Here is a 25,863-nt window from a genome sequence, read left to right as displayed (position 1 = left end):
AAATTGAGGAGTGCTAAAATGTCAAGGGGAAGGAAGATGCAATTACAGCTGAAAATGTTTGATGATTTAAGGTGAAATTGAGAAAGATAACAAGTTTAAATTTAATTGGCAAAAAGGGTTGCTGAAAAATTGTAAAATAAGGATGCAAAAAGGGTGAGGTATGGGGAAGTCCGAGAAAGGAGGTTTATGAAAATGAGGTTAAGAATTTACACCTGTGTGTTTGTTTGTATTTGTTGATGTTTTTATGTTGTTGTTGTTGTTTTGTTTTAAAATTGGAAAACTAATAAAAATTATTATAAAAAAACAAAACAAAATCATCTCCATTGACAGTGAACATACTTACCCTGCTCCATTTAAATCTCCATCAACATCATTCCTACTGAGTAACTTCTTCAGTCTTTGGCTTATCATCTTTCAGCTAGGAGCCACGGGAATATTAAACTCACAATGGAAACATTTATCAGGAACATTCTCCAGAGAATGAGGTACATTTAGTTGCAAAATCCGGTCCCCCGGGGAGACTTAAAGCGTATGCTTGTAAAAAACCAGAAAGTGTCTGAGTAGGCAATGCTTGTGCACTTAGTCCTCGGCAATAAACTTGACTGGTACTTCTACCTTTTATGGCCACTCTGGTGATTATTGAGGAAAGATCCAACACTTTGTGGGTTTTGTGTGGGTTTGTTTATTCTACGGGCAGAGTTTGATAGAACTGTAGGAAAAAATGTGCTGATGGTAAGGGCAGTTTGACAATGGAACCAATGATTTAGAAGGGTAGGTAGAGATCTCTTCCTCAATGAAGGCCATCTATTGGGGGTGTCTAGCTTTGGATTATCTATGTCAAGAAGGGACCCGGACTAGATCTCATCTGTCCCATCATTCTTTGATTTATTACACCACTGCCGCCACCACATTGAGAGGCCACTTTTCTCCAAGAAGCTCAAGGTGGTCTACATGGTTCTCCCCTTCCCATTTTATCCTCAGAGCAACCTGGTGACATAGGCTGAGAGAAAACGACTAGCCCAAGGTCACCCTGTGGGTCACCCAGGTTCTTGCCCACCATTCTTCCTACTGCACCATAGAATCACAGAATCATCAACCTGTAGAGTTAGAAGGTACCCCAAGGGTCATCTAGTCCAATCCCCTGCAATGCAGGAATCTCAGCTAAAGCATCTAGGACAGATGGCTATCTAACCTCTGCTTAAAAACCTCAGTGGAAGGAGGGTCTACAATCTCCCAAGGGAGACTGTTCCACTTCCAGAATCTCCTTTCCTGTAACTTGAAGCCATTGGTATGAGTCCTACTCTCCAGAACAGGAGAAAACAAGCTTGCTCCCTCTTCCATGTGACAGCCCTTCAGATATCTGAATATGACTATCATATCTGCTCTGAGTCTCCTCTTTTCCAGGCTAAACATACCCAGTTCCTCCAACTGTTCCTCATAAGACTTTGTTTCATGTGGGCTCTTGTGCTGTCCTTCCTCCAAGGAGCTCAGAAGCACTCACTGTTTGGGCCTTTACCCTCAGGAGGTGGGACCCTGGTGTAACTGCGTTCTCTGAGTGAGGCTACTTTAGTAAGCACATTCTTTGCCTCCTGGTCCAGCCAGCCAAAGATCAGCTCATTCTAGGAATATAGCTTTGAGGACATGAGTTGGAGCAGCCTGGAAACAGCTGCCAATATGCAATGCATCTTGAGCTGATGGGACATGAACAAGGATTTTGGCTGTAAGCCAAAGCATGCCCTGCTATTATGGCAATGATTCATACACAATGGAATTTGAAAAGGAATGAAGGGAGATCCAGTTCCTTCCCTTCTCAGGAGTTCATTCTGCTAAGATTTCTTTAAGCAAGCAAGGTAGAATCATTTTTTTTTACCTGTTCAGTTCAATTAGGAGGATTAAGGTAATGGCGAGTGGGGTGGCATTCCTACCATCACAGAACTCTAGGTGTGAGAGTCTCAGAAGTTCGTGCAGCTGAATACTAGAGCTGAAGGATTTGTTATACGCTGAATAACTCTTCATATATTAGTGTATAGTAGGAGACAGCTTATCAGCCAATTTATTGATGCTCACACCCATAACTACGAGAAAGAAGAGAAAAATCTCTAGATGCATGCAGCAGTGCACTTTCTTAAGACCAATGCATTTCAAATTAGGATCTTATTCATAGGCACTTTAAACACAACCAATCCTAATCTTTAGTCTCCAGTGATTCTGATGCAAAGCAGTTCTGTATAGTTAAATAAATACATCACCAGCCCCTGATTCCTAATAGACAAAGGAGCTGAACCCAACACATTTTTAATGCCTCACTGGTCAAACTAGTGGGATTAGTTTGGTAATCATTGTGCTTACATGATTCAGTTTGCAGACCATCAGCTTTGCTCCAGTGACATTGCTATGGACTTCAGAGCAGGGGTCAGCAACCTTTTTCAGCAATGGGCCGGTCCACCGTTCCTTCGACCATGCGGTGGGCTGGACTATATTTTTTGGGGGGAAATGAACGAATTCCTATGCCCCACAAATAACCCAGAGATGCATTTTAAATAAAAGCACACATTCTACTCATGTAAAAACACGCTGATTCCCGGGCCGTCCGTGGGCCGCATTGAGAAGGCGATTGGGCTGCATCCGGCCCACGGGCCTTAGGTTGCCTTACCCCTGCTCCAGAGGAACATAGAGCTCATACGGACAGTCAAAATTCGCATGCTACTCAGCTCTTGGGAGCACACTTCCTTTCTCAGAAAAAAAAAAAATCAGCAGCTTTAAACAATAAGAGCTACAATGTAGATGCATTTGCTTGGAGCAGCTCCAGTTACAGGAAGCTTGATTAAGAGTTGTATGTTACTCCAAAACTAGTGTGGCGCCATAGTAACAAACACTAACCTGATGATGAAAGAAACTGATTTGGCAGAGCTTAACCTGGCTCATTTGCCCTAATCTTGAAAAGAATGGGATTGTTGGGATATCTTCCTCAGCCTGTCACACTGCTAGACGTGGGTTGCTGCAGTAACTACCCAATCTCTGCGATGTTGCGTCGACAAGTCACTCCAACCTGTCTAAGCCCGTAATTGCTGGGGCGTGCTGGGGTGAGGTATCTGTATCTTTAACTGTGTGCATTTGCCACTGAAACAGAAAATAAGAACCTCTCTCTACAGATCTCATTGGGAATCGTCTGTGCATGTGTGTGTGTGTGTTTCCCGCTTCTGCCAGCTAATCAGGTGGCATCCCCACTCGATTGATCCTGCCCCGTCTCACATAAATTAGCCACTGTTGCTTCTTGATAATTAAGTTCATTCTGGCAAGGCAGAGAACACTGCTGTGGTCTCAGTCGCGGGAGATAAATAGCTTGTAAGCAGGATGAGAGGTATTTATCTGCTTTGCACATAACTTGAGTTTGCTCCTCCCCACAGGGCTCTCAAAGCCCACTGCAGAAGCAGCGCTTGTACCTCTAGCCCATTGGCACTTCTCCCCTCTTGAGCTCTGATGCTACGCTTTGACACAGTCAGATCAAAGAGGGTGAAACTCATTTAGGAACACCGAGGACGCTGTTCATTACTAAGGCAGACCATAGGTCCATCTAGCTGGGTATAGCCCCACAATGAATGGCAATTGCTCACCTGAAGTTCAGACTGGGGACATTTCCAGCCCAACAGTGTGTGTGTGTGTGTGTGTGGGTGGGTGGGTGGGTGCGCGCGCGCTGTGGGTGCCATGGCCCCAGGTGCAATTTTGAGAGGGGGTGCAAACAGGCGCCTGTGCAGCAGGCTCCTTCATTGGAGCCTGGCTCCATGCCAGAAGGAGCTGTGCCTTGGCTGCAGCACTTGTGCAGCTCTGCCCTGAACAAGGGGAGAAGAGCAGTCCGTGGCACACCTGGAACCGGCGGCAGCAACTCTTCTGACCTGATGGCTGAGAGCAGGAGAGGCGGTGGCAATGCTGCTGCCCACCCTCCTTGGCCGCAAGGCACCACGCGGCTGGCTGCAGTAGCTCTGCCACCAGGTCACGTCTGACCTGGTAGTGGAGAGCAAGGGGGAGAGTGAGTGGCAAAGCTGTCACCTGCTTTCCTCCGCCACGGCCTGGCCATAGCAGCTCTGCTGCCGGGTCAGGCCTGACCTGACCGCGTAGAGGAGGAGAGTGAGCAACAGCTTCCCCACCTCTCTCCTACCCTGAACTATGGCACGTGGGAGGGCACCCTCTGCGCTCCACCCCCTTGGGGGCATGCCCCATGTGCTCGCCCCGGACAGTGTGGGCATATGCTCCGCTGCTGCAGCCCAAGCAGGGTTACCAAAGATCGAACCTTCGGCATGCAAGGCAAATGCATTACCACTGAGCTACAACTCTTCCTTTTGAGAGGGGTGTGACAACTCCCAGGGATGATAGGAAGCAAGATCTCTTCATGAAATCCAAGTTATCATTAAGGTGGCGCTGGGGGTTAAACCACTGTACCGCTTGGGTTTGCTGATCGAAAGGTCAGTGGTTTGAATCCCTGCGACAGGGTGAGCTTCCGTTGTTCGGTCCCAGCTTCTGCCAACCTAGCAATTCTAAAGCACGCAGTGCAAGTAGATAAATAGGTACCGCTCCGGTGGGAAGGTAAATGGCATTTCCATGTGTTGCTCTGGTTTCACCAGAAGCGGCTTAGTTATGCTGGCCACATGACCCGGAAAAACTGTCTGCGGAAGTGGACAAACGCCGGCTCCCTCGGCCTGTAAAGCGAGATGAGTGCTGCAACCCCAGAGTCATTTGCGACCAGACTTAATTGTCAGGGGTCCCTTTACCTTTACCTTTATTAAGTGATAGTCCTCCAGACACTTCATTCTGGAGTAGTCCTGCTGGTATACATTTATTTATTCTGGGTTAAAAACTTTTTCAATTGCACAATTGCAGATGAATTTATTTTAGAACCACAGCTTTAGAAGTGGGTGGAATCACCTTCCATGGAAAAATTTATTCCAACGTAAGGAGGCAGGAGGAGATCTCAAAGGTGGAACATCTTCTCCATTGTAAAGCATGTGGTGCGAGAGGCGTGAGTATGCATTGGGGTAAATGAGGCTTGGAAAACGAGGCCTGCTGGAAAATAATAGATAAAGGCTAGTAATAATAATAAGCACAGGAACCACAGCCATTGGAGATGGAAAAGGCTGATGAGCTCATCCATGACAACTGCCCACCAATGCAGAATAAAACTGGCTGATCATGTTTCTAGCCTACAGACCATCTGGCTGGCTACAACCCCCTTCCCCTTGCAACCAGCAGTGTTTCCATCTTGCAACTTGCAGAAAAGAGAAACCGATACAAATTAAAATTCACAATTAAAGCAATTAATGATGCATTCTAGAAGGGAAAAACACAGGGCTTGTAGGGGCTATCATTTTTTGGACTAGTATTCAAGACATGGGAAACATGGGATTGTGAGCTATACAGAACTTTCCTGAGGGTTCAAGCGTTCTAAGATCAACTCCCACCCCTCTAACCCAAAGTTAACCAGTCAACATGAGTTTGGTTCAGCTAAATAGTTTTTCAGAAAGAAATGGGGTGAATAGCAAGCAGGCACTTTAGTTAGATTACAAACTGTCTGGCATTGCTGGAGAAACAAGGTTACATTCCTCATAGAAACAAGGTAGACTGCCCTCCCCAACTGTTTAAAGCAAAATACAAAAAACTTTCCCCCAAAGAGATATAAATAAACCAGCTTGCCCATCTTAAATATTACTAGGCCAACATGGTCCCTTATAAGGCAAAAACTGTTTTATACAAGTAGCCTTATTATCCACTGTAAGGGGAAGACAATAAGCAAGCCCTGTGAATTTTCAGAGGTGGCACTCATTTCATTTGCAATGTGATTTACAAGCAAGAGTCTTCTTCTTCACCGCCACCGCCACCATCTATATCACTTTTCTTGTCAAAGTGCTTTACAATCCTTGTCACATTTTTCATGCTGTTGTAGATCACAAGTATCTTTATCTACTTGGATGGCTTTAAAAGAGGGTTGGACAAATTCATGGAGGATAAAGCTATCAATGGCTAATAGCCATGATGGCTATACTCTGCCTTCATGGTCAAAGCCAGCAATGCTTCTGAATACCAGTTGATGGGAACTGCAGCAGAGAAGAGTGCTCTTGTGCTCAAATCCTGCTTGTGGTTGACCACTGTGAGAACAGGATGCTGGACTAGATGGATCCAGCAGGGCTCCTTATACATTTGGGAAATAGAGGCTGAGAGACAACAACTCGCAAAAGGCCATCCAATGAGCCTACTAATGTTAATGGGATTTGAGCTCAGATCACCCCGGTAGAATGCCATTGCTCCATCAAAACCAAGCTGGCTTTCCCTGCTGATACTTCATTATGCGCACAAAATGGAGTGAGAAGGCAACAGTTACATATGCACAGGAATGAATGGGAATTGAAGTCCAATGACTGTTCATCATGGTAAAATCAGGGGATTGCGCAATGCTAAGAAATATTGTAAAAACCTCCCCCCTTGCACTGAGTATTTTGCTTGGACACAAGCAGAAGTAACATCTCAGATCACTGCAGCAGAATGGTAAGGTGCAGGTTTCCAACAAAACAAATACTCAACCTCCCAACCTCAACCTCCCAACCAAGTGCCATATGGAGTCCCATCTGCGGAGTTAACAGCTTGAACCCTGTGTAGGGCAGTGACTGTGCAGACGTGACAATAATGCCAATTGCTCTGGCCTCTGGACAAAGAAGATACAAAGAAGATACAAAGAAGTTAGAATCACCGAGCTCTTTATTTGCATTGCTCTGCTGAATATACAAACAATCTCTCTCTCTCTCTCTCTCTCACACACACACACACACACACACACACCATGTTAAGAGACTTCCAGAAAAAAAGTTTTGAGAAATAGTCACATACTCCGGGCCAAATTCAGGGCCGGTCCTGTCATTAGGCAGAGTGAGGTGACTGTGTCAGGCAGCAAATGCTGGAATGGGGGACAGTGGAGAAAGCCTCCTGGCTGTACCCTAATTCTGGGGGACAGAGCTGTGTGTTGTGTGTGCCACAGGACCTGACTTGGACCCTTATAACTGCTGCCCTCAGGTATAGTGGAAGACAGAAGCCTTTTGCTGATATTGAAATTAAGATTCAACAATCAGTTCATAAAATTAGGTTGGGTGTGTGCCATCTTGTCCTTCATCTCAGGTAGCAAAATGTACAGTGGTACCTCGGGTTACAGATGCTTCAGGTTACAGACGCTCCAGGTTACAGACTCCGTTAACCCAGAAATAGTACCTCAGGTTAAGAACTTTCCTTCAGGATGAGAACAGAAATCGTGCGGCAGCAGCGGGAGGGCCCATTAGCTAAAGTGGTACCTCAGGTTAAGAACAGTTTCAGGTTAAGAACGGACCTCCAGAACGAATTAAGTTCTTAACCCGAGGTACCACTGTATTGTGCTGGCCCTGGACTAACTAGATGTGACTTAAGTGAATCTGTATTTAACATGCAGGTCTTTTAAAAGATGCATACAGCACCAGTTGGGTGGCTATGCGTTGATCATTAACAGGATCACAGCTGGTGCAGGTGGAATTTTTAACACTTTCCTCCCTTATTGCAGTCTTGGGGAACCCCCTTCCTCCAAAGCTGCTATTTGCTTTGGGAAGGAAGCTTTTGTTGGTGTCAGAGGGAGGATTTCCCCTCAGATAAATACTAGCTTAAGGGGAGATGTTTTCCTTAAGAGAAAGAGAAGAAAGGGTTTAATTCTCCCTCCATGCCTGCTGGGAATGCAAAGATAAGTTTAACAGTCACATCAGGTTAGGCCCTCAAAGACCACACACACTTAGAATAATAAACATAAACCCCTTCTGGGTGTTAAAACCAGCAGAAAGAGTCCTTTCATAGTTCTACCACGATCGGTTGAGTGTGTGTGTCAACCTAGGAGAGGGCATTCTATGTGGCAGTCCTTAGGGCTCAGATTTCAACCTCCCCATCCACCTGGCACCTTCATTATGCAGTTTTTACCCTAACCTTTGAACCCTAAGAGTGATATTTGCAGGACTGACCCCATTAATGTGGCTGTAATTTGTCTCAGACTGTTTTTACTAGTATATTTTAAATTACTAGGACATTATGGTGAAGGGCTGGTAACAAATGGAATGAGCAATACTTGTAAGGACATCAGCACTTGCAAAGTGGGAGGTGAGCATTACAGTGGTACCTCGGGTTACAGACGCTTCAGGTTACAGACTCCGCTAACCCAGAAATAGTACCTCGGGTTAAGAACTTTGCTTCAGGATGAGAACAGAAATCATGCTCCGTTGGCGCAGCGGCGGCGGCAGCAGCAGCAGCAGGAGGCCCCATTAGCTAAGGGCTTCAGGTTAAGAACTGTTTCAGGTTAAGAACAGACCTCCAGAATGAATTAAGTACTTAACCCAAGGTACCACTGTAATTTGCTGCAAGTATGGAAAGAGGAAACTGCTGTCATCAGTTTCCCAGGTCAGATAGTTGTGGCAAAACAGGTACATGTGCCACACTTTGCAAGTGATGAGGTCCTTATGGTTTTTCCAATGGGGAGGTAAATTACATCAAAAAGCATCCTGCACAAAGAAGCCTTCAGATGTAAAAAGTTTCTAAACACACCACCTGCATCAAATAGTGTGGAGTCCACATTATATCCCAAACACAGTTTTTCTCTCTCATACACATACGTCCTTTCTCTCTTTCTCATACAAACACACATGCACACACATCCTCACTGTCATGCACAGGCCACCAGGCTCTCCTTATAATAATTGTGTTCTCTGCCTCAAAATATATATTCTTTTCCAACAATGCAATTCCCTCTCTTTCACCCACCCACACAGAGTCTACCAAAAGCCATATGTTCAGGCTCTATCACATAAAACGGACACGTATAGAGACATACACACCCACAGTTTCTCCCATGCCGATTATCTCAAGCACAGCAAGCTCTCTTCCTCCCCCACAATTTGTAGAGAAAGAGACCCTCTCTCATTCCCTCCCTCTGTTTAGAATTGCTCCACTGTCTCCAAAGCTTCATTTTGTGTGTGTCTGCGCATTAAGGCCACTAAAATTCCAAAATGGGGGGGGGGGGGGGACAGGGGAAGAGCACGAAGGTGCATGTGAAGGAGTATTCTGAGGGTCAATTCACATGACCATCAAGCAAATGGTGATGGGTGGAAACCATCACAAAATTCCTAGCGATCCTTGCTCCCTGCCTGTGGCTTTTATGCAATGCGAAGGTACCATCGCACCAAGATTGTATGTTTCACATTCTGCCACAGATTCCTACTGAGAGTGGTTTTCAGTGTGGTGTAAAATCAATATAAAATTGTGTCAATACTGATGCCTGTGCATGAACAGTTCATCCTGGGTGGACAACCCACCTTTGAACTATCTCAAGTGGATTTCTTTCAGCCACCACATGCACAATGGCTGTGCAAATTAACCTTTGCAAAAACTGGAAATACAGGATAATTTGAAAATCTGCATTGGGGTTGGACTAGATAGCCACCAAGGTTCCTTCCAGCTCTAAAATCCCATGATTCTATAACCTCATGACATTCTGTGAGCCTGTGAGCCCAGCTAAATAGGGCTCATAAGAGTGAGAAGCACCATCTGGTCACACTGCACAAGTTGCAAAATGGTGTGGGAGGAGAGACTCCATTTGGAAACCAGCCCCACAGTGGTCTGGGTCTAATCTTTAATCCCCAAGGAACCACCAGTAATGTGGCCTTCAGCACCTGCCCAGACTTCTTAAGGAATCTTTCATCTCGGTGCTCTAGGAAGAGAGCTTAAGAAGCCAGAAAGATTTGAATTTTCAGCATAGGTAGATTTGAGGTTGTTTGGCACACCGCATTGCACCAAACACCAAGTTCAGCAAAAAGTTACAAAGGAGAAAGGCAATAAGTACTATGCTTACACTAAAAATGTTCAACTACCATACCAAAACATGTTAATTTGGCAAACCACCTAGTAGAATTCTTTTTTGTTTTGTTCTAAGGACAGGTCTGTCCAACCACCAACAGATGCACTCTCCATAAGAGAGTGTCTTGCAAGTGAGTGAGTCCGTCCTTGTCCTTCTCTTTAACAGGATGGACAGAATAGGAAAAACAAATTCTTGACCCACTTGGACCTGGATGCAGGCTCCCTCTTTTAGAAAGAAGACTAGTCACATTATTTTAAGTTCAGCTCTTTAATCCACGGCTGAATGGTTCCTTCGAATTTGCCTTATTTCAGCTGCCACAGCTGTTGCCCATCTAGTGAGTGCTACTGTCCCCAGTACAGAGGAGTTGCTGGAAATCATAAGAGGGGAGGGTGCTTCTGTGCTCAGGTACTGCTTGTGCGCTTCACATGGAAATCTAGCTGGCCACCATGAGAACAGAATGCTGGACTAGATGGACAACTGGACTGATCTGGCAGGACTATTCTTAAATTAATTTTAATCCTCCCTCTATGCACCTTAATTCAGCCACTAATGAGAAGTGATCTCACTGTCAGCCTGATTCTCTACAGATGGAAGTTAAAGGATGGTAAATGAAACAAAGACACAATCAACTACTTTTGGAAAGAGTCGCCAGCCAAGCTATGACTAGTGTTTGTGGTTTGCATCACATGAGTAATCTAGGATGAGACTATATTAAATAAGCTTGCTTCGTTTACATTTTGGGAGACAAGCATATGGCCAGGTGTGATGGAGCCATAATGTGTATTTAATAATGTATCCAGGTGGTGATATATGGAAATACAAACACACATGCATGTAAGTGGTGCATGAAGAGTGGAGATTCTGAATTGACAAACAGGATGTGTAACAGAGAAACTATTACAGAAACTACACCAAATAAATGATTATATGGTGTGTGTGTGTGTGTGTGTGTGTGTGTGTAAAAGAGAGAGGGAGAGAGAAGGGGAATTGAGGCAGGTGGAAGATGGAGCTACAGACACGATCCTTAGTTTAAGTAAGGACTCACTAGGCTCAGCTCCAAATCCCATATTCAGTGCTGGGGCTGAAGCTCTAGAAGATGTAATTAAGGAGAGAGGGTCTCTGAGCATGAACAGAACACAAAACCACAACTGATGTTACAGCAACTGCTGACAAGTGCATGCACAGAAAACCGATGTGGGTGCATGAAAAGCTGAAGCGTAAGTGGCAGCACTTGCTATCACGTCTGAACCAGCTCTAAGTGACCACAGGCCCCATCTGCATCTCCAGAATTACAGGGGAAGGACTTCTAGACTAGAAAGTAGAGATTCCAGGTAGGTTTGAGCCCAGGACTTCTCCCCACACCCCAAAAATTAAGAGTGGTGAGCCAGAGTTTCACAAGTGACACAAGGATCCTACACAGTGCCCAGATGCCAAATGGTGCCCGATAACTGTTAAACAGCAAAAGTGGCTAATGGCATATCACACATATTCCAAGAGTGGTGCATGACATGTCAGAGTGAGTAGGAGAAAGATGTATGCAGCATTATATAAATACAGCAGTTGTATACCTCCTGTAAATTATGCACCATAGGACATGTGAGGAAGCATGCATGAGAGAATTTAAAACAATGCAAAGGAGTTAGGTGTTAGATCAGGTTATATTAACTGACTTTGACACTGGGGGTACATGGAGTGTCCCTGTGCATTGGAAGCCATAGAAAACAGGATGTGCATGACTGAGATGTGCAGCATTGTATTCCATGGGACTACATGCACACAAAATGTAACACATCAGTGTTGGATGGCAGCTGTGTTCATAGGATGTCATTTGTTGTGCACTGTGTGGAACAATGGCATCTTGATGTTGAAGAGAGGGGGGCTGAAATGGTTCAAGAATTATGTCTGCATTAGATGTGCATTTGTGAGATGTTTCTTTTTCCAAGGAAATTATGCAGAGGATTATGTGTGCTGGGGGAAAGAACTAGGCGAAATAAAATGGAACAAGCAGCCGGGAGAGAGTAAGAAAGACTGGAGAGATATAGCTAGGGATGTTTCTGCTTGATATTGTGAGTCAAATGTATGATTTAATGGACATTTTCATAAGTGTTGCTTGCAACATTTTTTCATTTTTTTCGAAAAAAGAAAAGTCTCAAAGGTTATTTAAGTGTCATGTGTGTGAAAATTGCCCTTCTGTGTATGTGCACAAACACATGCCACACACTTTTAATTCCCTGGAATTAAAACGACCTAGTCCAATTAACCTGAATGGATCTAAATGGGAACCTGGGCTTAAGCGGATTCCTAGGGATCAGTCCCTGCAAAGTGTCTGTAATGCCTGCGTGTGTCTGAGATACACAGTGTGTAAAAAACTGCGTGCGTTCGTGTTTGTGTGTGGAAAGAGAATCCTTTGCTGGTTAGGATATCTGCCTTCTGGGGCTGTTGGTTCCGGCACCTGGTGCATTTAGCCAGGAACTCCGGCAGCCCTCCTTGCCCCGGGGATGAATGAATGCAGCCCGTCGAGTTTGCCCTGCCTTTGCACGCTTTACTGCCCTCCGCTGAGTTTCTAAAGATCCCGAAGAGGGAAAGCAGAGCGGAGCTGCGGCTATACCAACCGCTAGCAGAGGAGCCCCAGCTGCTTCGGGAAGGACATGCAAGGGACCCAGCCCGAGTTAAGGGCGCGGGGAGACCACCAACCACAGGAGTCTTTGGTTTGCCGGCGCAGTAAGGAAGGCAGGCGCAAATCTTTGGCACAGTGACCATGACTCGAAAATCTAACTTGCTTAGGTTCCCACCGATGGAACTTGAGTGGCCAAGGGTCAAAGTCCCTCTCTGGAAGCCTGTCGGAGAGGTGAGCGGGGAAAAGAGGAGACTGACTAATAGACCGAGCAGGGGGTACTTGACCCGCTCTTAGCAAATCATCATCATCATCATCTTCTTCTTCTTCTGCGCGTTTCCAAATGACACTACACTGACGACCCCGAACCGTGCCCTGCGCCAGCGAGCGGGAAGGAAGCCACGAGAAAACTTGCTTTGCTTTTCATCCCTTCAAGCACACATGGATGGCTGCTCCCCAGCCCCAGCCCCGCCGCGACAGAGCCCACACAGAGCCAGAGAGCGAGGAGGGCTCCTCCTGCCCCACTCGATCGCTGGAGGTGCGTGGCTGCCTAGCAAACAGAGATCTCCCAGGCAAGGGCAGAGAGCGAGGAACCAACCACTTGGTCGCAATCAGGTGCGACCGCGATCGGCCAGAAGACCATGGAGCTCTGGCGATCATCCCCGGCGGATTTACTTCAGCTGCAAAAGCGGGCAAGGTCCTGGTTCGGTCCGGGTTAGTCTGCTAGCTGGCTAGAAACTGCCTCTAGGGCTGAGACAGAGGCGCACGCAACCTGTGGGTCAAGTCCCAGAGGCAGGCGATGGGCGCAGAGGGGTTCCGAGGATTCCTGGGAGTTGGCGTGGCGTGGGCGGGTGTGCGCCCACTTGTGGGTTTCTCTCCGCATTTCCTTGAGGTAGGTCTCGTGTACCATGCGCGGGCGTCTCTGGAAGAACGCATCTGTGTATGTGACTTAGCTCGCGTATGGTTTAGCGCCACATGGCACCCCCTCGCTCCCAAGTTCACCCCCTTCCCTAGTACCAACCCTCCCGCTCCGACTGGGCGGCGAATAACGAACGGCTGTCCCTAATCTTCTACCCGCGCACCCCACCTTAGCCAACCGTCATCCGCACTGCCGAGTTATTAACATGCAGAGCAGGAGACAGGCGGGCGCCCGCGGCTCTGCTCGGACGTTCAGGGCTGGGCAGCGGGCAGAGATCGCCACCTGCTGCGGCGAGTCCCTGAAGCCTCCGCTCCGTAGGAGAAGCCCGGAGAGGGCAAATCAGCACTTGGACAGCTCCCTCCGCAAAACCTCCCCGCCTCACACAGCGCGTGCTTCCGGGGAAAGACCCAAAAACAGATCTCAAAACGCAGTGAAGACTGAGGGGAAGGCAGGGGGCAGCTGGCTCCCTAGGCCAACCTTTTCTTTTAAACAGGGTCACGCTCGTAGTTCCTTTCTGAATGTAAGGCAGACGGGGAGACCTAGTAGGGTAGCGCCCCTTGCTGCGCCCACACAGATCCCACCGTCCTTTTCTCGGCTGCAGATAGAGGTGGCTAGAGAAAGAATACCCCACCGACTGCCGAGGACCCACCGAGTTCCCTAAGACCACCACCCGCGATCTTCGCGATTCCTCCTCAGCCCCTGCGGGATCCCGTTTTCACCTCTGCGCCCGGGGAGCTGTCCCTTCAGCACCACGCCACCTGTCCCTCCCAGACGGGCTCACTCACCAGCGGCGCTCCAGAAGCCCGTGGCCAGCTGCGGAGAGGTGCTGCTCTCTCAAGTCCTGCGCGCAAAGCCCGCCTCCTGTCTCTTTCCCGCAGCCTGACGACGGCACCTCTCGAATCACTCCTCTCAAACCCTGACGCGCCTGCCCGTCTCTCCCCGCGCTCCTTGACGGAGTGGGTCGGCTCACGCTCAGGTTCCTACAGGCGGAACCTTCCTCTGCCTCCTCTGCTTGGGAACGAACGCGTGTCTTTCTCTCCCCCCTCCCCCACCCGCCTCACTCCCTTCTTCGACAGTGTTTACCCAAAGGAGGGCTTTCCTCCTTCTCCCTATCCACCCCTCCCAACCTTCTCACCACAAATGCATCGCGGCTCTGTCTTGACCTTCCAAGCATCGTCCCCTAATGAGCTACTTTATTATTCCTGTCATCTCCACCCATCTGGCTGACTAATATTAATCACGCTCCGATGCGAGAAGCAAAAACAGCGTCTACCTCGTACTGGGTGGTCACCCCTGCTGGTCCAGCAATTAGGTGCTGAGAAGAAAGGAGGGGGCATCATGATCGGGCAGGGACCTCTTCTGGGGGAAGAACCATCAGTTTATCTTCGGTGTTGGATAACAGTGTAGAGAGCTAGTAGAATTCAACTGTTCCAGCGACTAAAGTACCAAGGTAAACCCTAGTCTCTTTACAAACGGTAAACAATGAGTGCAAAAATACCTTTGTATTGGGAAAATACTCTTGGAAAGAAAGAGAAAGAAAGAAAGAAAGAAAGAAAGAAAGAAAGAAAGAAAAAAGGAGGCAGGGGAGAATCAAGCTACTTGGCTGGATTTGGGAAGCCTGCTAGTGATTTTAAAGAAAAACAAAGATCTCATTTAGGATAAATCAGAAAGAAAGGAGGGGGAAGGTTCCAATGAAATGAAACGATTCAGAGTTGGTATTCTACTCCTTGAATCACTCGATTCGATTAAACCTACCAAACAAGACACAACTCTTTCCAAACAGGAAAGAGTGCATTCCATCCATTTAAATTCAAGGTGCTATCTGGACATTTAAAATGGGAAGCCAATGAGTTCCTGTTGATGCTGGATTTGAATGTAGGAAATTGGATTCAGTCCCAGTTCAACAGGGTTCACTGGATGGATTTGGGCATGCCATTATCTTTCAATCTCAGTTTCCAATCTGTACAACTGGAATAGTAATAAATGCTCACATTATAATAGGGTTATTATAAGAAGGCAAATGCAGAACATTCACCATGGAAAGTGCTATGTAAGTAATTTCAGACCATTTTCTTTACTGCGGGGTTATTCATTCCCTCTTACTAAAAGGCTAACAAGGTGTTTGGCCACACTGGGATGCACAGAAGTCTTCTAAAACAGCTGTAAAATGAGCATAGGAGCATAAGAAACTATCTCATACCAAGTCAAGCCATTGGTCTATCTAGCTCAGTATTATCTACACTGATTGACAGCCTCTCTCCAGGGTTTCAGACAGGGGTCTCTCCCAGCTCTAGCCAGAGATACCTGGGGCTTTATGAATACACTGAGCTATGTCCCTTCCTCACCTCCAAAGGCAACTTCAATAGCACATGCAGGTTGGGCTCCACTGCTTCTGAACACATTGCATTGCTGGCGCTAACAGGAGGGAGAAGGGGAGGGTTGAGGTTTAGGGAGTTTGGGGCTGTGCAGGCATGTAATGGCAACAGCATGCAATTGGCTTCACTGCGTCATGCCACACTGTCACCAAATTTGGAATCATACTGGATTTTAGAAGGGCCAATATAGAGATCTTGACATGGGCTCATTCTGCACACCAGGAACCCCTAGACAGCAAGAGCCATAGCTTCAATTGTGGCTTTTATCAACTACAGCGTACTTAGCATAAATATGTGTCTACTTCCACACACAAAGTGAGATCTAAAACAACACTTCCAAGTCCCTAGACTGTTAAGCAGGCACAAACAAATATTTACTTTGCCAGAGGTGTCTGGATAGAAAAGAACCCATGGTATTACATGTGCAATCCATTCCATATTGCTATCTGTATAGAACACAAAGTGAGATGCTACAACCTCTGAACAAAAACTGCTTTCAAATCCTAGGATCAGCAGATCCTGGCTCAATGAGACAGAATATAAGCCACATCTTTCTGTTTGTAGCCCCACAGCCTATTCTCAGTGTCCCATCAAATGAGCAACCCTTTATTTCTATAGTAATTCTTTCCATGTGGCTGCTGTCAAAGGTTGCCACCGATGCATTCTAACGAATGAAGAAGCAGCTTTAATTGCTCATGCAAAAGTGGTACTATGGAAAACTTTTTTTGGATGGATGTAGTTATTGAGTGTTCATGGTGCCATGATGACAGAATTGTGGGGAATACGCCTTACCTGCCCAATTAAATGGGAAACATTCTCTCACTGCCCTTACTCCCTGTCCTCAATATTCCTGATAAACCAACTCCCAAATCTTGCTGTTCCGTTATGAACCGTCTGGAATAGTGTCTTACAATCAAAAGATTATTTTCCAAACATTGAATAATTAAAGTTACATTAGGCAAGAAAGGTATGCAACCTTTGGATCTCCCACACTGGTTTTCTGACAATTAATCCATAGAGTATCATCTCCTCATGTCTATGAGCTGAGCCAAGTGAATTACATTGATCAATTCTTTTTTATATATATATTTATTAATAGTTTTTTTTTAAAATTATAACATAATAAACAAAACATACAAAAAACATCACATTTCATAACATATTTTCTTATCCTTTTTGGACTTCCTCACATCTCCCTCTCCTACGTTCCAAAATATAAAAATTAATTCAGCAATTTATCACCTTGTCCCCACCTTATCTAATTTTCCAATGTTATATCTTAAATTTTAGATATATTCATTTGACTTTTTAAAACTTTTTAGTTTAGCCTAATCATTATCTAAAAGTTGATTTTTTCCTAAATTTAGCTTATCTTCATAGTTCAGTTTATCTAATTCAAAGGTGCCAAGTTGTTTGTGATCAAGCATCCTCCTTAACATTCATACAGTTTACAATATTTTTGCAAATAGTCCTTAAATTTCTTCCAATCTTCTTCCACCGTCCCCTCTCCCAGGTCTCGAATTCTGCCAGTCATCTCAGCCAGTTCCATATAGTCTATCAGTTGCATCTGCCATTCTTCCAGTGTGGGTAGATCTTGGGTTTTCCAATGCTTCGCAACGAGTATCCTTGCTGCTATTGTTGCATACATAAAAAATGTTCGGTCATTCCTTAGCACCCTCTGGTCAACGATGCCCAAAAGGAAGGCCTCTGGTTTCTTAGGGAAGGTATACTTAAATACCTTTTTCAGCTCATTGTATATCATTTCCCAGAAGGCCTTAACCCTAGGGCAAGTCCACCAGAGGTGAAAGAACGTTCCTTCACTTTCCCTGCATTTCCAACACTTATTATCAGACAAGTGGTATATTTTTGCAAGTTTGACTGGGGTCATGTACCATCTATATATCATTTTCATTACATTTTCTTTCAAAGCATTACATGCAGTGAAATTCAGCCCAATGGTCCATAACTTTTCCCAGTCCTCAAACATAATATTATACCCAATGTCCTGTGCCCACTTTATCATAGCCGATTTAACCATTTCATCTTGTGTGTTCCATTTTAACAGCAAGTTATACATTCTTGAGAGTACCTTAGTCTTAGGCTCTAACAGTTCCGTTTCTAACTTCGATTTTTCCACCTGGAATCCTAACTTTTTATCAAGTTTAAAAACTTCTTTAATCTGAGCATAATGTAACCAATCTCGCACTTTGTCTTTCATTTTCTCCTGACTCTGCAATTTCCAATTATCTCCATCTTTTTCTAATATTTCCCAATACTTCGGCCATTTGGCCTCCATATTGAGTCTTTTCCGGGCCTTAGCTTCCAATGGTGAAAGCCACCTTGGAGTTTTGTTTTCCAATAAGTCTTTGTATTTTGTCCAAACATTAAATACTGCTTTTCTGACAATATGGTTCTTGAAATTCTTATTGATCTTAACCTTGTCATACCATAAATATGCATGCCAACCAAACGCATTGTCAAAACCTTCCAGATCTAGTACATCAGTGTCTTCGAGAAGCAGCCAATCTTTCAACCAGCAAAAAGCTGCTGATTCATAGTACAGCCTTAAGTCTGGCAGGGCAAAGCCCCCTCTTTCTTTCGCATCAGTTAATATCTTAAACTTAATTCTGGGCTTTTTGCCCTGCCAGACAAATTTAGAAATATCTCTCTGCCACTTCCGGAAACACTCTGTTTTGTCCACAATCAGTAATGTTTGAAATAAGAAAAGCATTTTCGGCAATACATTCATCTTTACAGCAGCAATTCGGCCTAACAAGGAAAGTTTCAATCTTGTCCAACTTTCTAAGTCTCTCTTAATTTCTGCCCAGCATTTCTCATAATTATCTTTAAATAGACTCAGATTTTTTGCTGTTATATTTACCCCTAGGTATTTTACTTTTTTAACCACGTTCAACTCTGTCTCTTTCTGAAACCGTTCTGACTCTGTATCTGTCAAGTTTTCCCCCAATACCTTAGTTTTCTGCTTATTTAACTTAAATCCCGCTACCCGACCAAACTCTTGAATTAATTGTAATACATTGATCAATTCAGTTATGTTAATACAAAAGCACCGTCAAGGTCAGCAGCAGAATCCTGGATAACATAGTTCTAGTTTTCTCCCCCCCCCAACACCAAACAAAAAGTTTTAAAGCAAGATTTTCAGTTTGCACAAAATATAAATAAATAAAATATGATGATGATGATGATGATGATGCAGGAGTTAGATAATTATTCTGTTCATCCCCTTCAATAATTCTGACAAGTTGTATAGCTTCCCATTAATATTTGAGTTTGACATTTCTATTACAGAGCATGGCTACAATCAAACTTACCAACAAAAACAGATGAATTAACCAGCCTTTATACCAGCCTCTGTTGGTCTGCCTTCCCTGGCCCTATGCTTCCCTCCCTAAATTTATATCCCAACTGCCTGCGCAGAAAATGTTATATACATGCTAGTCCTTTTATATTTAAAACCCATCATCCTCTGAACAGCCACACCGCTGAGTCACTGTGATGAAATACGACTGTTCTGTACTTTACAATGATTTATACTAGATATCCCCAAGCTTTAATTTTTATTTACTAGCGGAACTAACAACTTGCTGGAAGGCCCATATTTCAGATGCTTTTAATGATCCATGGCCCTGCCTTAGACACTGGGAGCTAATCAGCAAAGCTAATGACAATGTGGGGATCCTTTTTTAAAAAAAAATGTGGACAGAATTAAAATGTCAAAGAAAGCAAATCTGTTGATAAAGAGGGAATGATGTTTATACATTGACCTGCTGTGTTCCCACATGTCATTTAATTTGCATTTCACTACAACAGATAAAAACCCAGTGAGTGCATTTGCCAAGGCCAGGAGATTACCTTACAGACTCAGCAATCACATCACTACAATGCATTATTTGAGATAAGCTATGTGCATTTGTGAAGGGACGCAGGTGGCGCTGTGGGTTAAAGCCTCAGCGCCTAGGGCTTGCCGATCGAAAGGTCGGCGGTTCGAATCCCTGCGGCGGGGTGCGCTCCCGCTGCTCGGTCCCAGCGCCTGCCAACCTAGCAGTTCGAAAGCACCTCCGGGTGCAAGTAGATAAATAGGGACCACTTACCAGCGGGAAGGTAAACGGCGTTTCCGTGTGCGGCTCTGGCTCTGGCTCTGGCCAGAGCAGCGATGTCACGCTGGCCACGTGACCCGGAAGTGTCTCCGGACAGCGCTGGCCCCTGGCCTCTTAATTGAGATGGGCGCACAACCCCAGAGTCTGTCAAGACTGGCCCGTACGGGCAGGGGTACCTTTACCTTTACCTATGTGCATTTGTGTGTGCGCGTACATTTCTGATCATTTGAGCTTGTGAGCAAGGATGCAGACCTGAAGATCTGTAAATGCAGGTCTCTTCTTGTTCCCATGTAACAGGGTGTGTCCTTGTGAGAGTGCATGATGATGTGAGTGCCTGTTTACATTATTTGTGAGAAATGGACGTACTCTGAAGGAGCATCTCCACCCCCATCGTTCTGCCCGGACGCTGAGGTCCAGTGCCGAGGGCCTGCCTTTTGGACGTACCTGAAGGAGCATCTCCACCCCCATCGTTCTGCCCGGACGCTGAGGTCCAGCACCGAGGGCCTTCTGGCGGTTCTCTCACTGCGAGAAGCAAAGCTACAGGGAACCAGGCAGAGGGCCTTCTCGGTAGTGGCGCCCGCCTTGTGGAATGCCCTCCCATCAGATGTCAAAGAGATAAACAACTACCTGACATTCAGAAGACATCTTTAGGCAGCCCTGTTCAGAGAGGTTTTTAATGTATAACATATTAGTGTATTTTTGGTCTTTGTGGAAGCCGCCAAGAGTGGCTGGGGAAACCCAGCCAGATGGGCGGGGTACAAATAACAAATTATAATTATTATTATTATTATTATTATTATTATTATTATTACTCTATTCGTACCTTGGTTTTTGAACAGCTTAGTTCCCGAATGTTTTGGCTCCTGGTTTGCTAGCTATTTTTGGAAGCTGAACGTCTGATGGGGATTCCTGCAGCCAATCAGAAGCTGCAATTTGGTTTTTGAACATTTTGGAAGTCGAACGGACTTCTGGAACGAATTCTGTTCGACTTCCAAGGTATGACTGTATATGGTTTTTATACTTTGACTGACAAAATGACCATCACTATGATGGCCTCTCTGTGTGAAGGAAATCCTGCATATGGCAGATGAAGTATTGTACAAAGAAAAACATTATATCCTCCCATGTCCCTGTTTGGAGTGTAGGCACCTAGTGGCAAGGATAATGGCAGATTTTTCAGTGGGAAGGCTTCTTATTGCTGCATGCTGAAGACCTGTGGAGAAGCAGAGCTGTTGCATCTACCTATGGGAGGTGGGGATGGTCCTCTGAGTGGGAGTAATGGGTGGGTATTTTGTTGGCAAAGGGCTAGCTGGGAAGGGACAGGGTGAGGAAAGGGCTCTATAGTGCTCTGGGGCATCTTATGCCACACAGGCAGGCTGGACGTACATGCTGGAAGGGTTAGAGCATGCCATTCATGGTTAATGAGCTATTGTAAATGCCATATCTTAACATGACACGAGGAACACAGACAACATCATATGCCATTTGGAAACAAATCTTAAATTCTCTGCCTGATTCCAAGGAATGTGCACAGATTGCTTACAATATCTGCTTTTCCCAGGCGCCATCTGTGACTCAAATCAAAATACACTCAGTTAATTGATGGATTAATCCAAGAAACAAACTTCAGTTCTTTATGATGAAGTGCTTACTAATTTGTAGTACTACATGAATAACATTGCGGTCGTAGTAGTTGTTGTGGTTGCAGTGTAATCTGTGAATCTAAAGTACCATGCACACTGATGGCCCTATATTAATGTAGTAGTAGGCATGTATGCATGCGTAAGTTGGTAGTGCATACCCACATTTGTGGTATATATTGTTGACGCAAACAGAATATGCTGTGGAAGTTTCTATACCAATATGCTACTGTGTTTTATTATACCCTTTGTTGAGTAAAACAATTCCCAAGCCCCCAAGAGGCAGTTCACGCAGTGTCAGGAGTGGGTGTAATTGAGTGATAGACCTGGGAGTCTTTGACTTTCCTCACTAGCATTGTATGTAGTCCCAAGAGCACAGAGGATTGTGCTAAAAGGCAGGTCAGGACTGGAGCAGGCTTCTATCTCCCCATTCCCCAAATGGCTTTCCCTTCTGACTCTGCAGAAAGCTGCTGGTTCAAGCTGGCCTTTAGATATGATTCAGATCCAAAGAGCTGCTGAGGTGCATGCCAATGCCTTGTGCTAGCCTGGTGCAATTTCAGACTTTTCCACAGTTTGAACAGGTGACTCTCATCTCATATCACAAGCTGCCTTTGGAAGTCCCTCCAGTTTCAAAAGCAGTTTGCCACACAGCAGAGCAGACTACTGCTAAAAGAAAAGGCAAGTCTAAAGCCCCCTTGGGCTCGTGCAACTTGTTTCACGGTTCTTTGGATCCTGGCTTCTATTCATCATCCACTCATTTATTCATACAATTTATATCCCACCTATTCCCCACAGGGCTCAAGGAAGCTCTTACCCAGAAACTCACAGTACCTTCAGTATAGATATAAAAAACCAAAACCAAATCACATTCCCTGCTTTTCTCAGCAGGGAAATTGGCTGCTCTTCTTTCATGTAAGGGGCTTCCAGTTCCAACCTTCTGCCTTGGCATAATCATTACTTGAGACTTCTACTTAGAATGTGTCTGTATCAGTACATGCTCTCACTTTCCATCTCACTACTTCCTAGTTTGCCTCCTCATCACTCTCCTCTTTGTTCCTGGACTGCTCTTTGCACACGTGCAGCATGCTTGCATAAGATCCAGGAGAGGAATGACAAGGGATACAACATAACAAGGGGGAAATGTGATGCTTGAGGCAGCAAGCGAAGGTTCCTACTTGACAGTGGGCACTGCAGCATTTCAAGGTACCTATTTGCAAGTAGAGTCATGCATGGGTAGATACTGGAAATCAAGCCTTATGAGGAAAAGTTGAGGGGGTTTGGGTATATTTAGCCTGGAAAAGAGGAGTCTGAGAGGGGAGAGGATAGCTGTCTTCAAATACTGTACCTAAAGGGCTGTCACATGGAAGATGGAGCAAGCTGAACCCTAACCAATTGCTTCAAGGTACAAGAAAGAAGATTCCGACTAAACATCAGCAAGAACTTTCTGACCGATGGTAAGACCTGTTCGACAATGGACTGGAAGGTGATGGGCTCTCATGCGCTGAAAGTTTTTAAGCAGAGGTTGGATAGCCAGCTGTCATGGATGATTTAGTTGTGATTCCTGCATTGCAAGGGACTGGACCAGAAGATCTTTGGGATCCCTTCCAACTCTACAATTTGATGATTCAAGCTTGCCAGCTCATTTGACAAGCAAAAGCACAACAAAATCTCTGCCTGGACTTGGCATAAAATTAATAGCAAAGTGGGAATGTTAGTAGTTCATGGGGAGAAGGTTGGAAACTGAGCTCTTGTTAGGGACACCACTGGGATGAAGTGAAACATCCCAGACACAGACATACCACAGCAGCAAATAATTTGTTAGTCATCTATCAGCCAGTTTTCTATGAGAAACCATGATATGGAGAAAGGGCTACTCTGTAATAAAGAAGAAGGAGCTAGTGATCATATTTATTTTTCTAGGGCAGGCAAGAGGGAGATGAGAAAAAGGACTCCATCAGCTAGTGTTGTAACCTCAGGCTTGCCAACATTTCAATTCTCTACCTTCAGCCAATGATACTGTTGCTGCTGGAGCATTTTGCTTAATGACAGGTGCCTATGGCATGGTTGAGTAGGTAGAGCAATCAGTGGGCAATGAAAGCATTGATCCTTCTGGTAATGGCTGAAGACTCGAAGCATTCATGGTGACGTGCACTCGTGAAGGGGGGATTGTTAAAACTGGGGAAGGGTCTCAGCACTGCACAGTATCCAAGAGTACTACTGCCACTTCACTACCTCCCTCTCTGGCTATCAGGCTGAACTGTCAGAAAACATCAGTCTAACAAAGGCTATAATCTTCCTGAACTAGCGAATCAGTGTCAGAACATTTAGTGCTCAGAGGCAATAGGAGAAACTTTGGAGGGGGGGGGGAGAGAAAAAGGAGGAGGGCCAGAGATGGGGTTCCATTTTGCACACACTTAATGGAACAGAAATAGCACAGAAAGAAGCTAATCACAGGGACAAGTGGGGGAATGATCTTGCAATTACCTGCTCTGTCAGCTTCCCAGACACATTAGGGGCTGTTTGCAAAAAAATCTCTCTAGCTCTCTCTTAATTTTTTAAAACACTCTTAAATGCCATCTTCTTCCTCTGTCCCAGGAGCAGGAACTGGCTGAGCAGCTGTGCAGGGAAATGTGACCTTGGCAGAGTTGGGGAATGGGTTAGAGGCAAGTTGGCCAGGGAAGGAAGCAGCAACAAGAAGAAACAGGATGAGGGTTGTGCCACTCAGGATTGGATTATGTTAAGTTTGCATCCCATTGGCCAAACACTTTCAAAATGCAGGTTTGGTCACAGTGTACAAAGGGAGCCTCCCCCGACTGAAAAGAAAAGGGGCTGAAGTGAGAACCACCTGGTTATGTAACTCTCATTGGTGACAGGCAGGCTTATGCAAGAGACCAGTGTCCTCTGACTTTCTGAGCCTTTGCAAAATATGAGCGTCTCGGTGACCCTGCAAAATGCTTTCAAATGGATTGCTGCCTTGAATTCCCGACAACTCACACAGGCATCCCAGAAGAATCCATTGACAATTAATGTCCAGTATGCCAACTTAGAGGTCCACAGGAATATCTACAGGGTTGCATTCCCCTTATACCCATCTCTAGATCAACATTGTGAAGCAGAGTCACTAAAGCAGTGTCAGTTTCAACCCCTCCCCAAGGAGAATCCAAATTGGAACAATTCCAGATACTCTTAGGGTGAAACTAGACATGACGGGGCAGTTATTTTAGTATCTATTTATTGTATTCACATCTCACCTTTTCTCAAAGGATCCTGAGATGGTGTACATGGTTATCCCCCTCCTCATTCAATCCCCAATACAGCCCTGTGAGGTAGGTTAGGCTGAGAAACAGTGACTGGCTCAGTGTCACCCATAAAGAATTATGTTGTTCATGTGGTTGGCCCATTTCAAAGTTGAAAGCAGGGAGTGGTGGTGGTGGTAGAGCAGGTCCTAATTTTTACAACAAAACGCATATGCAGATGAGAGCGCTCTTTCAGGGCAGATCCTTTCCTCCACAGTCATGCTCACTTCTGGCAAGGTGTTGCAGGGTGTTGCCCTTTGTTTTATTGGAAGGCAGGCAGACCCAGCTGTAAGGTTAAAGCAGATCCCTTTACTTAAGATGATCAGCCATTACATGTTACAAACGGAAGCAAGGATGGGGAAAACAGAAACTAAACTCACAATTTAGTGAAGCGCCCCCCATGCCCCCCAGCATTAGTCCTTTAGTGGCTTTTTCTTTTCAGTACAGTTCAGATCAGTACAGTCTACTACAGTCTGATAATCTCATGCCAAAATTCTGAGTCCGTCTCAGGTGGCTTTCAAATCTGCAAAAGGACAGATTATCAGACTGAATTAATCTGATGAATTAATCTGATAGCAAAGATAGCTTTTACTGAAATAGGTAGATGTGCTATTCTAATGGAAACTCTGGAGGGTAGGACCCGAACCAATGGCTTCAAGTTACAAGAAAGGAGATTCCCACTAAACATCTGGAAGAACTTTCTGGACTCCCTTGGAAGGTGGTGGACTCTCACTCATTTGTGGTTTGTAAGCAGAGGTTGGATGGCCATCTGTCTTGGATGCTTCAGCTCAGATTCCTGCACAGCAGGGGGTTGAACTAGATGACCATCAGGGTCCCTTCCAACTCTGCAATTCTATGATTCTATAGGTGTTGCCTTTGCTGTATTTCAATGCCAGACCATTTGAGCAAGAGAACAGAAAGCACTGCATATAAGAACAAAAGCCCCACCCACCTAAAAAAAACAATCAATCCAGCAATCATCAACACATTCATTGTTATG

The 25,863-nt window shown here is 45.2% G+C and overlaps 2 protein-coding genes across 5 annotated transcripts in view; both read right to left on the bottom strand.

The window, feature by feature from the left end:
* The window catches only part of SIMC1 (SUMO interacting motifs containing 1), a 289,791-nt gene that overhangs the window by 69,413 nt on the left and 194,515 nt on the right, over window positions 1-25,863 (bottom strand). The gene's annotated exons all lie outside the window — the stretch shown is intronic.
* The window catches only part of CPLX2 (complexin 2), a 135,304-nt gene that overhangs the window by 27,408 nt on the left and 82,033 nt on the right, over window positions 1-25,863 (bottom strand). The window contains exon 1 of one of the 4 annotated variants that reach the window (XM_079968347.1): window positions 14,570-14,672. The exons of 2 other annotated variants lie outside the window; for them this stretch is intronic. The gene's annotated coding sequence lies outside the window, so the exon portion shown is untranslated. Of the gene's footprint in view, window positions 1-14,219; window positions 14,539-14,569; window positions 14,673-25,863 lie in introns of those variants that run through there. One more of the 4 variants, XM_079968344.1, reaches the window with a different exon arrangement.

Source organism: Podarcis cretensis (genome assembly GCF_951804945.1).
Source record: "Podarcis cretensis genome assembly, chromosome: 2".
NCBI lineage: Eukaryota > Metazoa > Chordata > Lepidosauria > Squamata > Lacertidae > Podarcis > Podarcis cretensis.
This window is presented reverse-complemented; position numbering and strand designations above follow the sequence as displayed.